This window comes from Ranitomeya imitator, chromosome 1 (genome assembly GCF_032444005.1).
Source record: "Ranitomeya imitator isolate aRanImi1 chromosome 1, aRanImi1.pri, whole genome shotgun sequence".
NCBI lineage: Eukaryota > Metazoa > Chordata > Amphibia > Anura > Dendrobatidae > Ranitomeya > Ranitomeya imitator.
The window spans coordinates 1,004,682,520-1,004,694,761 of NC_091282.1; positions in this window are offsets into that span (position 1 = coordinate 1,004,682,520).

Sequence of the window (12,242 nt, forward strand, 5' to 3'; positions counted from 1 at the left end):
TTATTTTTCAACAGGACAATTACCCCAAACACACCTCCAGGCTGTGTAAGGTCTATTTAACCAAGAAGGAGAGTGATGGGGTGCTACGCCAGATAACCTGGCCTCCACAGTCACCAGACCTGAACCCAATCGAGATGTTTGGGGTGAGCTGAACCGCAGAGTGAAGTCAAAAGGGCCAACAAATGCTAAGCATCTCTGGGAACTCCTTCAAGATTGTTGGAAGACCATTCCCGGTGACTACCATCTTGAAGCTCATCAAGAGAATGCCAAGAGTGTGCAAAGCAGTCATCAAAGCAAAAGGTGGCTACTTTGAAGAACCTAGAATATAAAACATATTTTCAGTTGTTTCACACTTTTTTGTTAAGTACATAATTCCATATGTGTTAATTCATAGTTTTGATGCCTTCAGTGTGAATTTATAATTTTCATAGTCATGAAATACAGAAAAATCTTTAAATAAGAAGGTGTGTCCAAACTTTTGGTCTGTACTGTATCTTCCTGAAACAAAGCTATCCAGGAAAAAAGTTGCAGCATATCGAATTTGATCTGATGTATTGATTGCCGTAGGCCTCTCAAGTCAGTGAGCCCGTAGAAAACATCAGACCTCTCTTGGATGACATTTTAGTCGAGTCCGATTCCCACAGACTGACAAAATGAAAAGATGGAGACATTTTTTTCTTCATCTTCTCATCCAAGAAAATCAGGGCACACTATAATAACACTCTCTGGTCCAACTCAGATCAGAGTTTGATCAGAGCATGATTTGAATGACTAACCTTATTCCCTTGGATGACATGACATATGGTTATCTGCACCTAGAGTAGTATGTTTAGTTTTATCAATATTTCTGAGTTGAGTAGTCTTCTTCAAGTCATGCCACAGCTTATCAACAGGGCAAACATTGTGATGCATTTTAATTCATTTACATAAGAGCATCTTTTATCTTTCTTGCTTTAAAGGAACTTGTCAGCAAAATTATATAGAATTTCAAAAACAGAAACTCTAAGGCCATGTTCACACAGTGCGTTTTTTACCGCGGAACCGCGGCGGTTTTGCCGCTGCGGTTCCGCGGCTGTTTTCCATGCAGGGTACAGTACACTGTACCCTATGGAAAACAGGACACACTGTGCACATGGTCCGGAAATTGTAAAAAAAAAGACGCGCTGAATAGCTCCCGGAAAAAAGAAGGAGCATGTCAATTCTTTTTCCGGAGCCGCAGCGGTTCTGCACCCATAGACCTCCATTGTGAGGTCCAAACCGCAGTAAAACCCGCAGATCAAAAATATATCTGCGGGTTTTACTGCGGTTTGATGTGCAGAACCGCTGCAGCAGGAAGTGCGGGGAGCGGGCGGAAGTGCGTGGGCGGAGTGTGGCTGCCCCCCCCGTGCTCCGATCCCGCCCCCCCGTGCTCCGATGCCCCCCCCCAGTGCTCCGATGCCCCCCCCCAGTGCTCTGATGCCCCCCCCGTGCCCTAATCTCCCCCCCTTATACTCACCCGGCGTCCCGGTGTCCGTCCGGCCGTCTTCTCCCTGGGCGCCGCCATCTTGCAAAATGGCGGGCGCATGCGCAGTGCGCCCGCCGAATCTGCCGGCCGGCAGATATGGCGGGCGCATGCGCAGTGCGCCCGCCGAATCTGCCGGCCGGCAGATTCGTTCCAAAGTGCATTTTGATCACTGAGATATAACCTATCTCAGTGATCAAAATAAAAAAATAGTAAATGACACCCCCCCCCCTTTGTCACCCCCATAGGTAGGGACAATAAAAAAAATAAAGAATTTTTTTTTTTTTTTTTTTTCACTAAGGTTAGAATAGGGGTAGGGGTAGGGTTAGGGGTAGGGTTAGGGGTAGGGTTAGGGGTAGGGTTAGGGGTAGGGTTAGGGTTAGGGGTAGGGTTAGGGGTAGGGTTAGGGGTAGGGTTAGGGTTAGGGGTAGGGTTAGGGGTAGGGTTAGGGTTAGGGGTAGGGTTAGGGTTAGGGGTAGGGTTAGGGTATTTTCAGCCATTTTAACCCTAAAAAAATTCCTAGAAAACACACAGACTCTGGCTAGAAAACTGCATCAAAAAAACGCATCAAAAAACGCATCAAAAAACGCATCAAAAACGGACCAAAAAAGGACCAAAAAAAGGACCTGCGTTTTCTGCCAAGAGCTGCAGTTTTTTAAAAAACAGTCAGGAAAAAAAAAGGATGGAAATCCTGAACGTGTGAACATACCCTGAGAGATCCTTAATTGTGATCCTCAGCTTTCAGTGGAATTAACCCCTTAGTGACAGAGCCAATTTGGTACTTAATGACCGAGCCAATTTTTGCAATTCTGACCACTGTCACTTTATGAGGTTATAACTCTGGAACGCTTCAACGGATCCCGCTGATTCTGAGATTGTTTTTTTGTGACATATTGTACTTCATGATAGTGGTAACATTTCTTCGATATTACTTGCGATTATTTATGAAAAAAACGGAAATATGGCGAAAATTTTTAAAATTTTGCAATTTTCAAACTTTGTATTTTTATGCCCTTGAATCAGAGAGATATGTCATGAAAAATAGTTAATAAATAACATTTCCCACTTGTCTACTTTACATCAGCACAATTTTGGAAACAAAATTTTTTTTTGTTAGGGAGTTATAAGGGTTAAAAGTTGACCAGCAATTTCTCATTTTTACAACACCATTTTTTTTTAGTTACCACATCACATTTGAAGTCTTTTTGAGGGGTCTATATGATAGAAAATAATGAAGTGTGACACCATTCTAAAAACTACACCCCTCAAGGTTCTTAAAACCACATTCAAGAAGTTTATTAACCCTTTACGTGCTTCACAGGAACTGAAACAATGTGGAAGGAAAAAATGAACATTTAACTTTTTTTTGCAAACATCTTAATTCAGAACCATTTTTTTTATTTTCACAAGTGTAAAAACAGAAATGTAACCATAAATTTTGTTATGCAATTTCTCCTGAATACGCCAATACCCCATATGTGGGGGTAAACCACTGTTAGGGCGCACCGCAGAGCTTGGAAGTGAAGGAGCGCCGTTTGACTTTTTCAATGCAGAATTGGCTGGAATTGAGATCGGACACCATGTCACATTTAGAGAGCCCCTGATGTACCTAAACAGTGGAAACTCCCCACAAGTGACACCATTTTGGAAACTAGACCCCTTAAGGAACTTATCTAGATGTGTGGTGAGTACTTTGAACCCCCAAGTGCTTCACAGAAGTTTATAACGTAGAGCCGTGAAAATAAAAAATCGCTTTTGTTTACACAAAAATGATCTTTTCGCCCACAAATTCTTATTTTCACAAGGGTAACAGGAGAAATTAGACCACAAAAGTTGTTGCGCAATTTATCCTGAGTACGCTGATACCCAATATGTGGGGGTAAACAACTGTTAGGGCGCACCGCAGAGCTTGGAAGAGAAGGAGTGCCGTTTTACTTTTTCAATGTAGAATTGGCTGGAATTGAGATTGGACGCCATGTCGCGTTTGGAGAGCCCCTGATGTGCCTAAACAGTGGAAACCCCCCACAAGTGACACCATTTTGGAAACTAGACCCCTTAAGGAACTTATCTAGATGTGTGGCGAGCACTTTGAACCCCCATGTGCTTCACAGAAGTTTATAACGTAGAGCCGTGAAAAAAAAAATTGCATTTTTTCTACAAAAATGATTTTTTGCCCACAAATTTTTATTTTCACAAGGGTAACAGGAGAAATTAGACCACTAAAGTTGTTGTGCAAGTTCTCCTGAGTACGTCGATACCCAATATGTGAGGGTAAACCACTGTTTGGGCGCACCGCAGAGCTTGGAAGAGAAAGAGTGCCGTTTTACTTTTTCAATGTAGAATTGGCTGGAATTGAGATCGGACGCCATGTCGCGTTTGGAGAGCCCCTGATGTGCCTAAACAGTAGAAATCCCCCACAAGTGACCCCATTTTGGAAACTAGACCCCCCATGGAACTTATCTAGATGTGTGGTGAGAACCTTGAATGCCCAAGTGCTTCACAGAAGTTTATAATGCAGAGCCGTGAAAATAAAAAATATTTTTTTTTTCCACAAAAAAGATTTTTTAGCCACCAAATTTTTATTTTCACAAGGGTAACAAGAGAAATTGGACCCCAAAAGTTGTTGTCCAATTTGTCCTGAGTATGCTGGTACCCCATATGTGGGGGTAAACCACTGTTTGGGCGCACGGCAGAGCTCGGAAGGAAGGAGCGCCGTTTTGGAATGCAGACTTTGATAGAATGGTCTGCGGGTATTATGTTGCGTTTGCAGAGCCCCTGATGTACCTAACCAGTAGAAACCCTCCACAAGTGACCCCATTTTGGAAACTAGACCCCCCAAGGAACTTATCTAGATGTGTGGTGAGAACTTTGAATGCCCAAGTGCTTCACAGAAGTTTAGAATGCAGAGTCGTGAAAATAAAAAATATTTTTTTTTTCCACAAAAAAGATATTGTAGCCCCCAAGTTTTTATTTTCACAAGGGTAACAGGAGAAATTGGACTGCAATAGTTGTTGGCCAATTTATCCCGAGTACGCTGATGCGCCATATGTGGGGGTAAACCACTGTTTGGGCGCACGGCAGAGCTCGGAAGGGAAGGAGCGCCTTTTTGGAATGCAGACTTTGATAGAATGGTCTGTGGGCATTATGTTGCGATTGCAGAGCCCCTGATGTACCTAAACAGTAATAACCCCCCACAAGTGACCCCATTTTGGAAACTAGACCCCCCAAGGAACTTATCTAGATGTGTGGTGAGAACTTTGAATGCCCAAGTGCTTCACAGAAGTTTAGAATGCAGAGTCGTGAAAATAAAAAATATTATTTTTTTCACAAAAAAGATTTTGTAGCCCCCAAGTTTTTATTTTCACAAGGGTAACAAGAGAAATTGGACCCCAGAAGTTGTTGTCCAATTTATCCCGAGTACGCTGATGCCCCATATGTGGGGGTAACCCACTGTTTGGGCGCACGGCAGAGCTCAGAAGGGAGGGAGCACCATTTGACTTTGTGAGAGCAAAATTGGCTGTCGTATTTGGAGACCCCCTGATGTACCTAAACAGTGGAAACCCCCCAATTCTAGCTCCAACCCTAACCCCAACACACCCCTAACCCTAATCCCAACCTCATCCATAATCCTAATCACTAACCCTAACCATAATCACAAACCTTACCCCAAAACAACCCTAATGTCAACCCTAACCATAACCCTAATCAAAACCCTAAATCCAACACACCCCTAATCCTAATCTCAACCCTAACCTCAAACCTAACCCTAATCCCAATACACCCCTAATCACAACCCTAACCTTAACCCTAATCCCAAACCTAACCCTAATCCCAAGCGTAACCCTAATGCCAACCCTAATCCAAACCCTAACCCTAATACGAACCCTAATCCAAACCCTAACCCTAATCCCAGCTCTAACCCTAACTTTAGCCCCAACCCTAGCCCTAACTTTAGCCCCAACCCTAACCCTAGCCCTAGGGCTACTTTCACACTTGCGTCGTTTGGCATTCCGTCGCAATCCGTCGTTTTGGACAAGAAACGGATCCTGCAAATGTGCCCGCAGGATGCGTTTTTTGCCCATAGACTTGTATTGCCGACGGATCGTGACGGATGGCCACACGTCGCGTCCGTCGTGCACTGGATCAGTTGTGTTTTGGCGGAGCGTCGGCACAAAAAAAGTTCAATGAAACGTTTTTTTGTACGTCGCATCCGCCATTTCTGACCGCGCATGCGTGGCCGTAACTCCGCCCCCTCCTCCCCAGGACATAGATTGGGCAGCGGATGTGTTGAAAAACTACAGCTGCTGCCCACGTTGTGCACAATTTTCACAACGTGCGTCGGTATGTCGGGCCGACGCATTGCGACGGCCCCGTACCGACGTAAGTGTGAAAGAAGCCTAACCCTAAGTTTAGCCCCAACCCTAACCCTAAATTTAGCCCCAACCCTAACCTTAAATTTAGCCCCAACCCTAACCCTAAATTTAGCCCCAACCCTAGCCCTAACCCTAGCCCTACCCCTAACCTAACCCTACCCCTAACCCTAACCTAACCCTACCCCTACCCCTAACCTAACCCTAACCTACCCCTAACCCTACCCCTAACCTAACCCTACCCCTAACCCTAACCCTACCCCTAACCCTACCCCTACCCCTAACCTAACCCTAACCCTAACCTAACCCTACCCCTAACCCTACCCCTAACCCTAACCCTACCCCTAACCCTACCCCTAACCCTACCCCTAACCCTACCCCTACCCCTAACCCTAACCCTACCCCTAACCCTACCCCTAACCTAACCCTACCCCTAACCCTAACCCTAACCCTACCCCTAACCCTACCCCTACCCCTAACCCTACCCCTAACCCTACCCCTAACCCTAATTTTAGCCCCAACTGCTGTTCTCCTGCCGGCCGGCAGATGGAGACAGATGGCGGGCGCACTGGGCATGCGTCCGCCATGTTCTGCTGCCGGCGGCCAGGAGGAGCAGCAAGAGGATCCAGGGACCTAGGTGAGTATGCTAGGGTCCCCGAATCCCCCTATTTCTCTGTCCTCTGATGTGCGATCACATCAGAGGACAGAGAATTACACTATACTTTTTTTTTTTTTTTTGCGGTCGCCGGTAAACAGTTAATTACCGGCGATCGCAAAACAGGGGTCGGTAATACCGACCCCGATCGTGCTCTTTGGGGTCTCGGCTACCCCCGGCAGCCGAGACCCCAAAGATTCTCCCGGTGTCAGCCGGCGGGCGCACTGCGCATGCGCCCGCCATTTTGAAGATGGCGGCGCCCACCGGGAGACACGAGGAGCATCGGGGGAGCTAGGTGAGTATTGGGGGGCCACCTGGGACCCCTTTTCTCTGTCCTCCGATGTGCGATCACATCGGAGGACAGAGAAATTAAAAAGAGATCACTTTTTTTTTTTTTTTTTTTTTTGCGATCGCCGGTAAACGGTTAATTACCGGCGATCGCAAATGCGGGGTGGGTTAAAAACCCCCCGAATCATGTTCTCTGGGGTCTCGGCTACCCTCGGCAGCCGAGACCCCGGAGAAAATCGGCCTCTGGGGGCGCTATGGACTTTTTCCACAGCGCCGTTAATTAACGGCGCTGTGGTTTAAGTACCCTTAGCGGCCGCCGTTAAAAGGCGTATCGGCGGTCGCTAAGGGGTTAAACAACTTCGACAACTCTAATTCAAACAAATAATCTACTATATAATTGTCTAAGGGTCACTTCCATCTTTCTGTCCTTCTGTCTGTCTGTCTTTCTGTCTGTCACGGATATTCATTGGTCGCAGCCTTTGTCTGTCATGGAATCCAAGTAGCTGATTGGTCATGGCAAAATAGCGTGGCTGGGCAATATACTACGTCACTGGGCAATATACTATGCAACTGGGCAATATACTACGTGGCTGGGCAATTTACTACGTGGCTGGACAATATACTATGTGGCTGGGCAATATACTACGTGACTGGGCAATATACTACGTGGCTCTGTGCTGTATACTACGTCACTGGGCAATATACTACGTAACTGGGCAATATACTACGCAACTGGGCAATATACTATGCGGCTGGGCAATATACTACGTGGCTGGGCAATATACTACGTGACTGGGCAATATACTACATGGGCTGTGCAATATACTACTTAGCTGGGCAACATACTATGTGGCTGGGCAATATACTACGTGGCTAGGCAATATACTACATGGGCTGTGCAATATACTACGTAGCTGGGCAACTTACTATGTGGCTGGGCAATGTACTACGTAGCTGGGCAATATAGTACGTGACTGGGCAATATACTACGTGGCTGTGCAATATACTACGTAGCTGGGCAATATACTACGTGGCTGTGCAATATACTATGTGGCTGTGCAATATACTACGTGGCTGGGCAATATACTACGTGGACATGCATATTCTAGAATACCCGATGCGTTAGAATCGGGCGACCATCTAGTTTATATATAGTACTGTATATCAGACATATTTGTCCTGCCTCTTCTTTCCCCCACAAAAAAAAAATAGAGAAACGTCATTTGGGCAAAGATAGGCGGTGAAATGTTCTTTTGAATGCGGCCATTTAATGTTGTTGCACAGAAAAAAGAAGAAATAAATGCCTAAGCACTTTATTTCTTTAATATAAAGTTATATATACAGTTGTAACAGTTGTATGAGCTGTAGTGGAAATGGAATTTGGTAAAATACTTTTCTGTGATTTAAGACTTACCTATTCTAAGATGTTTAAAAAGAGAACAGAATCATGAAATGAGAAAAGTATATTAACTGAGCCATTTCACTTAGAAAGACAAGACATAATATGTAGCATAATGACCACTTGAGAAGAACAGTATAAAAGTTTTGATGTTTTACCCTAAAGCAATAAAAATTGGAATATATCAATATTGAAAACTGTCACAGTAAAATACCATGCATGTTTAAGAATTTACTTACATTAAACTTTCTGTTTAACTTTCAATATATTGTAAATGAATGTAGAATAGTAAATTACATACAACTCTGCATACTAAAGAATTAAGAATGCAACATTTTTTTTATAAATATGTAATCTCATACTCGGTATCTGACTACAGTATATGCAGACGTAGTTTTTAACACAGTCACACAAGTTGTGTTGCATTTCTTTATATATGTATTACAGATAACGTAACTGTTTTCAGAACAATTGTGAAATCCACAGATTTTAACCAGATGCCAGTGCCAAAACATTTGTTCTATTTTTTAACTTTTGAACTACTGCACAGGGCCAATACCAGACCTAGTAAGGAAACTGGAGAGGGAGCTAGGCAGCAGTTATCAACTCAATATTTATACATGCAGTTAATCATACATCAGTGAGATGTTCGATAGAAAATGCTGCATATTACATTGTTCTTTCCTGCTTTTTTTTTAATCTTTCATGGTATGTACAGTATATTTAAATGAAAGTTTTTGGCATTAAGCTAAGTTCCACCCATCGTCCTGCTTTGTCACATGGTGGGCAAAAGACAATATGTTATGTGACTGCTTCAGCCAACCAGTAGATGCTGAATAGCTATAGTTGTTTCATGACCTTAAGATGGCACAGTTGGAAAATCGAAGCACAGAGAAGAGCTCTTAGCATCAGTTGTCTAGTAATGGAAAATGCTTTAAACAATGTGCAAGGTATTGAACATTTAACACCTCTCAAACATTGGGCATAATAGTACGCCGATGTCGGAGTCACTAACTTTGATGTGGGCTCCGGTGGTGAGCCCAAATCTTTCCCGGTGCATGTCAGCTGTTTTGAACAGTTGACATGTGCCCGGAATAGCCACGGTTGGAATTGTGATCCATCCGTGGCTATTAATCCATTAAATACCACTGTCAAATGCTGACAGCAGCATTTAACTCATGCCTCCAGCCATTAGGCTGGAAACCCGCCCACCAGTGACCCCATCACGTGATCTTGGGTCACCTGTTCATTGGCATGACAATCAAAAGTCTCCTGGAGTCCCCCATGGTTGTCACTGCCGGATTGCTATTAGCGCCACCCAGTGGATGGCAATCATAGCAAATGAGTAAATCTACTATATAGAGGCGATCTGATCTTGGGAGATCTTGGGAGTGCTTTTCTGCAAATTGTACAGGATGACTGCACCATATTTAACAGAGGATGGATCGGGTCATGTATCGCAATATTTTAGCCAACAACCTCCTTCCCTCAGTAAGAGCATTGAAAATGGGTCGTGGCTGGATGTTCCAGCCTGACAATGACCCAAAACACACGGCCAGGGCAACTAAGGAGTGCCTCCTTGAGATGCATTTCAAGCTCCTGTAGTGGCCTAGCCAGTCTCCAGACCTTAACCAAATAGAATCTTGGAAGGAAGGTGACGCTCAATGTTGCCCTGTAACAGCCCCGAAACCTGAAAGATCTGGAGAAGAGTTGTATGGAGAAGTAGGCCAAAATCACTGCTGCAATTTGTGAAAACTTGGTCAAAAACTACAGGAAACACATGCCCTCTGTAATTGAAGACAAAAGTTTCTGTACCAAATATTAAGTTCTGTTTTTCACTTGACTCAAATACTTATTTCATGCAATGAAATGCAAACTAATTATGTAGAAATCATAAAAATCATGCAATAAGATTTTTGGGATTTTTTAAAGATTGTCTCTCACAGTTGAATTGTACCTATGGTAAAAATTACACACCTCTCCATTCTTTGTAGGTGGGAAAACTTGCAAAATCAACAGTTTATCAAGTACTTATTTTCCACACTGTATATCATTAAAGGTTTGTCAAACTGGAATGCCAGGAAGTATAAAAAAAATGCAGCATCAAAAATGCAATAAAGATGCATGTTAAAAGACAAACACAAAAATGCAATGAAAAACTGCAAGTAACCTAATAGATGCAGAAATGGTGTAGAAATACTACAGCATCAAAATCTTACCAAACTTTGTCAATATTATTGTGACAAACTTTCCTGCTGCATTGAATACCTTCTCTCACATGACACTGGAGGCTAATTATAACAGTACACCCATAAAAATCTTGTCCAGTTCTTGCTACAGGCCTAATTTGTTGACCCAGAAATCTATGACCTGAGAAAGGGCACAGTCTAGAAAGCTTTCCAGCTGGTGTGCTAATGTTTGCTGAAGTACTGCAATTATGTTGTACCTCTACTCCTGCATAATGGTCGCAATAGCAGAAAAAACCTTATTCTAGATGTCAGTCAATTTGGACACTGTTTGAAAAGCTGTAAAAAATTCCCCAATTTGCTTTTATGGTGATTTTTTTAAAAGTGCAGCAATTAGGGATGAGCGAATTTTCTTGGCAGTCGATGAGCATTGGCTGTTGCTCCGATATGAAGCTCAATTCCCTGCCCCGTATGTTTGGCAGCTGATACACAGCCAATAAGTATGTGAGGATTGCCTGCCAGTCACTGTAATGCTGTAGTCATATTGGTAATGTCATTACTGTGACTGGCCAGCAGCATTACCTCATAGAAGTTATAATAGAACAGGCACCACCACTCTTGGCTCACGGACACCATTGCACAGCTCAAGGGCAGTTCTGATTAGATGGAGAGAGCAACTATTCAGGCCTGTGTGTACAGTACGCTAGTGTTGATACTAGTGCTGATGCTGAGCCATCATATTCACAATCCTTCTAAGAGCTAATCATGTGCTTTGCTCTTTATCAGATACATTCTGCATTTAGCCTATGGACGGTTGCAGGAGCAGGGAGTGTGGCAGAATACAGTCTCAAGACAGGGCTTTGTTTTTAAATATATAGAGGATGCACATGACCACGTTCTTTTTTTTTTTTATGAAAAAAATGACTGTCTTGTCATCCATAGAGTATTACGTGCTTTGTATTACATTATAGAGGTACATGACACTCCAAAAAACGTTCAAAAATGCTTCTGGATTCAATTTGTCACTTTACTGCCACCTCAGCCATTATCATGTACGCCATTACCTGCTACAGAGCTTATCTCAGGAGAAGCTGACTTGGTGCCAGAGGATGTTTCTTATGCACGTCACCTGTGCTGTGTATCACCAATGTCAGCAACATCTTTCTCTGATGAGATCAACTGCCTGTCACTCCTATCTGGTTCCCAACACCGAATCATCACCAACATCTTCATCATCTTAACCTCTTCCCGACCTTTGATGCACCGTATGCGTCATGAAAACCTGTGCCAATCCGACCTGTGACGCAGCATATGCGTCATGGCCGGATTGGGCTCCTGCAGGCCGGGTGAAAGGGTCAACTGTAATTTCACCCGGCCTGCAGGGACAGGGGGAGTTGTACTTTAGCCCAGGCTTCACCCCACCCCCCCCATGGCTACGATCGCTCTGATTGGCTGTTGAAAGTGACGTTTCACTTTCACTTTCAATCAGAGTGATAGTAATATTTCACCAATGACTGGAGATCGTGATCTGACCCCCCCCACTGCCACCGATCGCCTCCCCTCCAGTCCTCTGTCCTGTCAAATGCTCTCCTCCGCTCCCCTCCGTCCTCCTGTCCGACCCCCCCGCTGTCCGCTCCCCCCGCTGTCTGATTACCCCCCCTCATACTTACCGACCTGTGTCCCTCTCGGTGTCCGTCCGTCTGTTTGATAGGCGCCACCATCTTCCAAAATGTCGGATGCTTGCGCAGTGTGCCCACCGAATCTGCCGGCCGGCAGATTCGTTACAGGTACGTTTTGATCGCTGTGATAGGTTCTATCACAGCGATCAAAATTAAAAAAATAA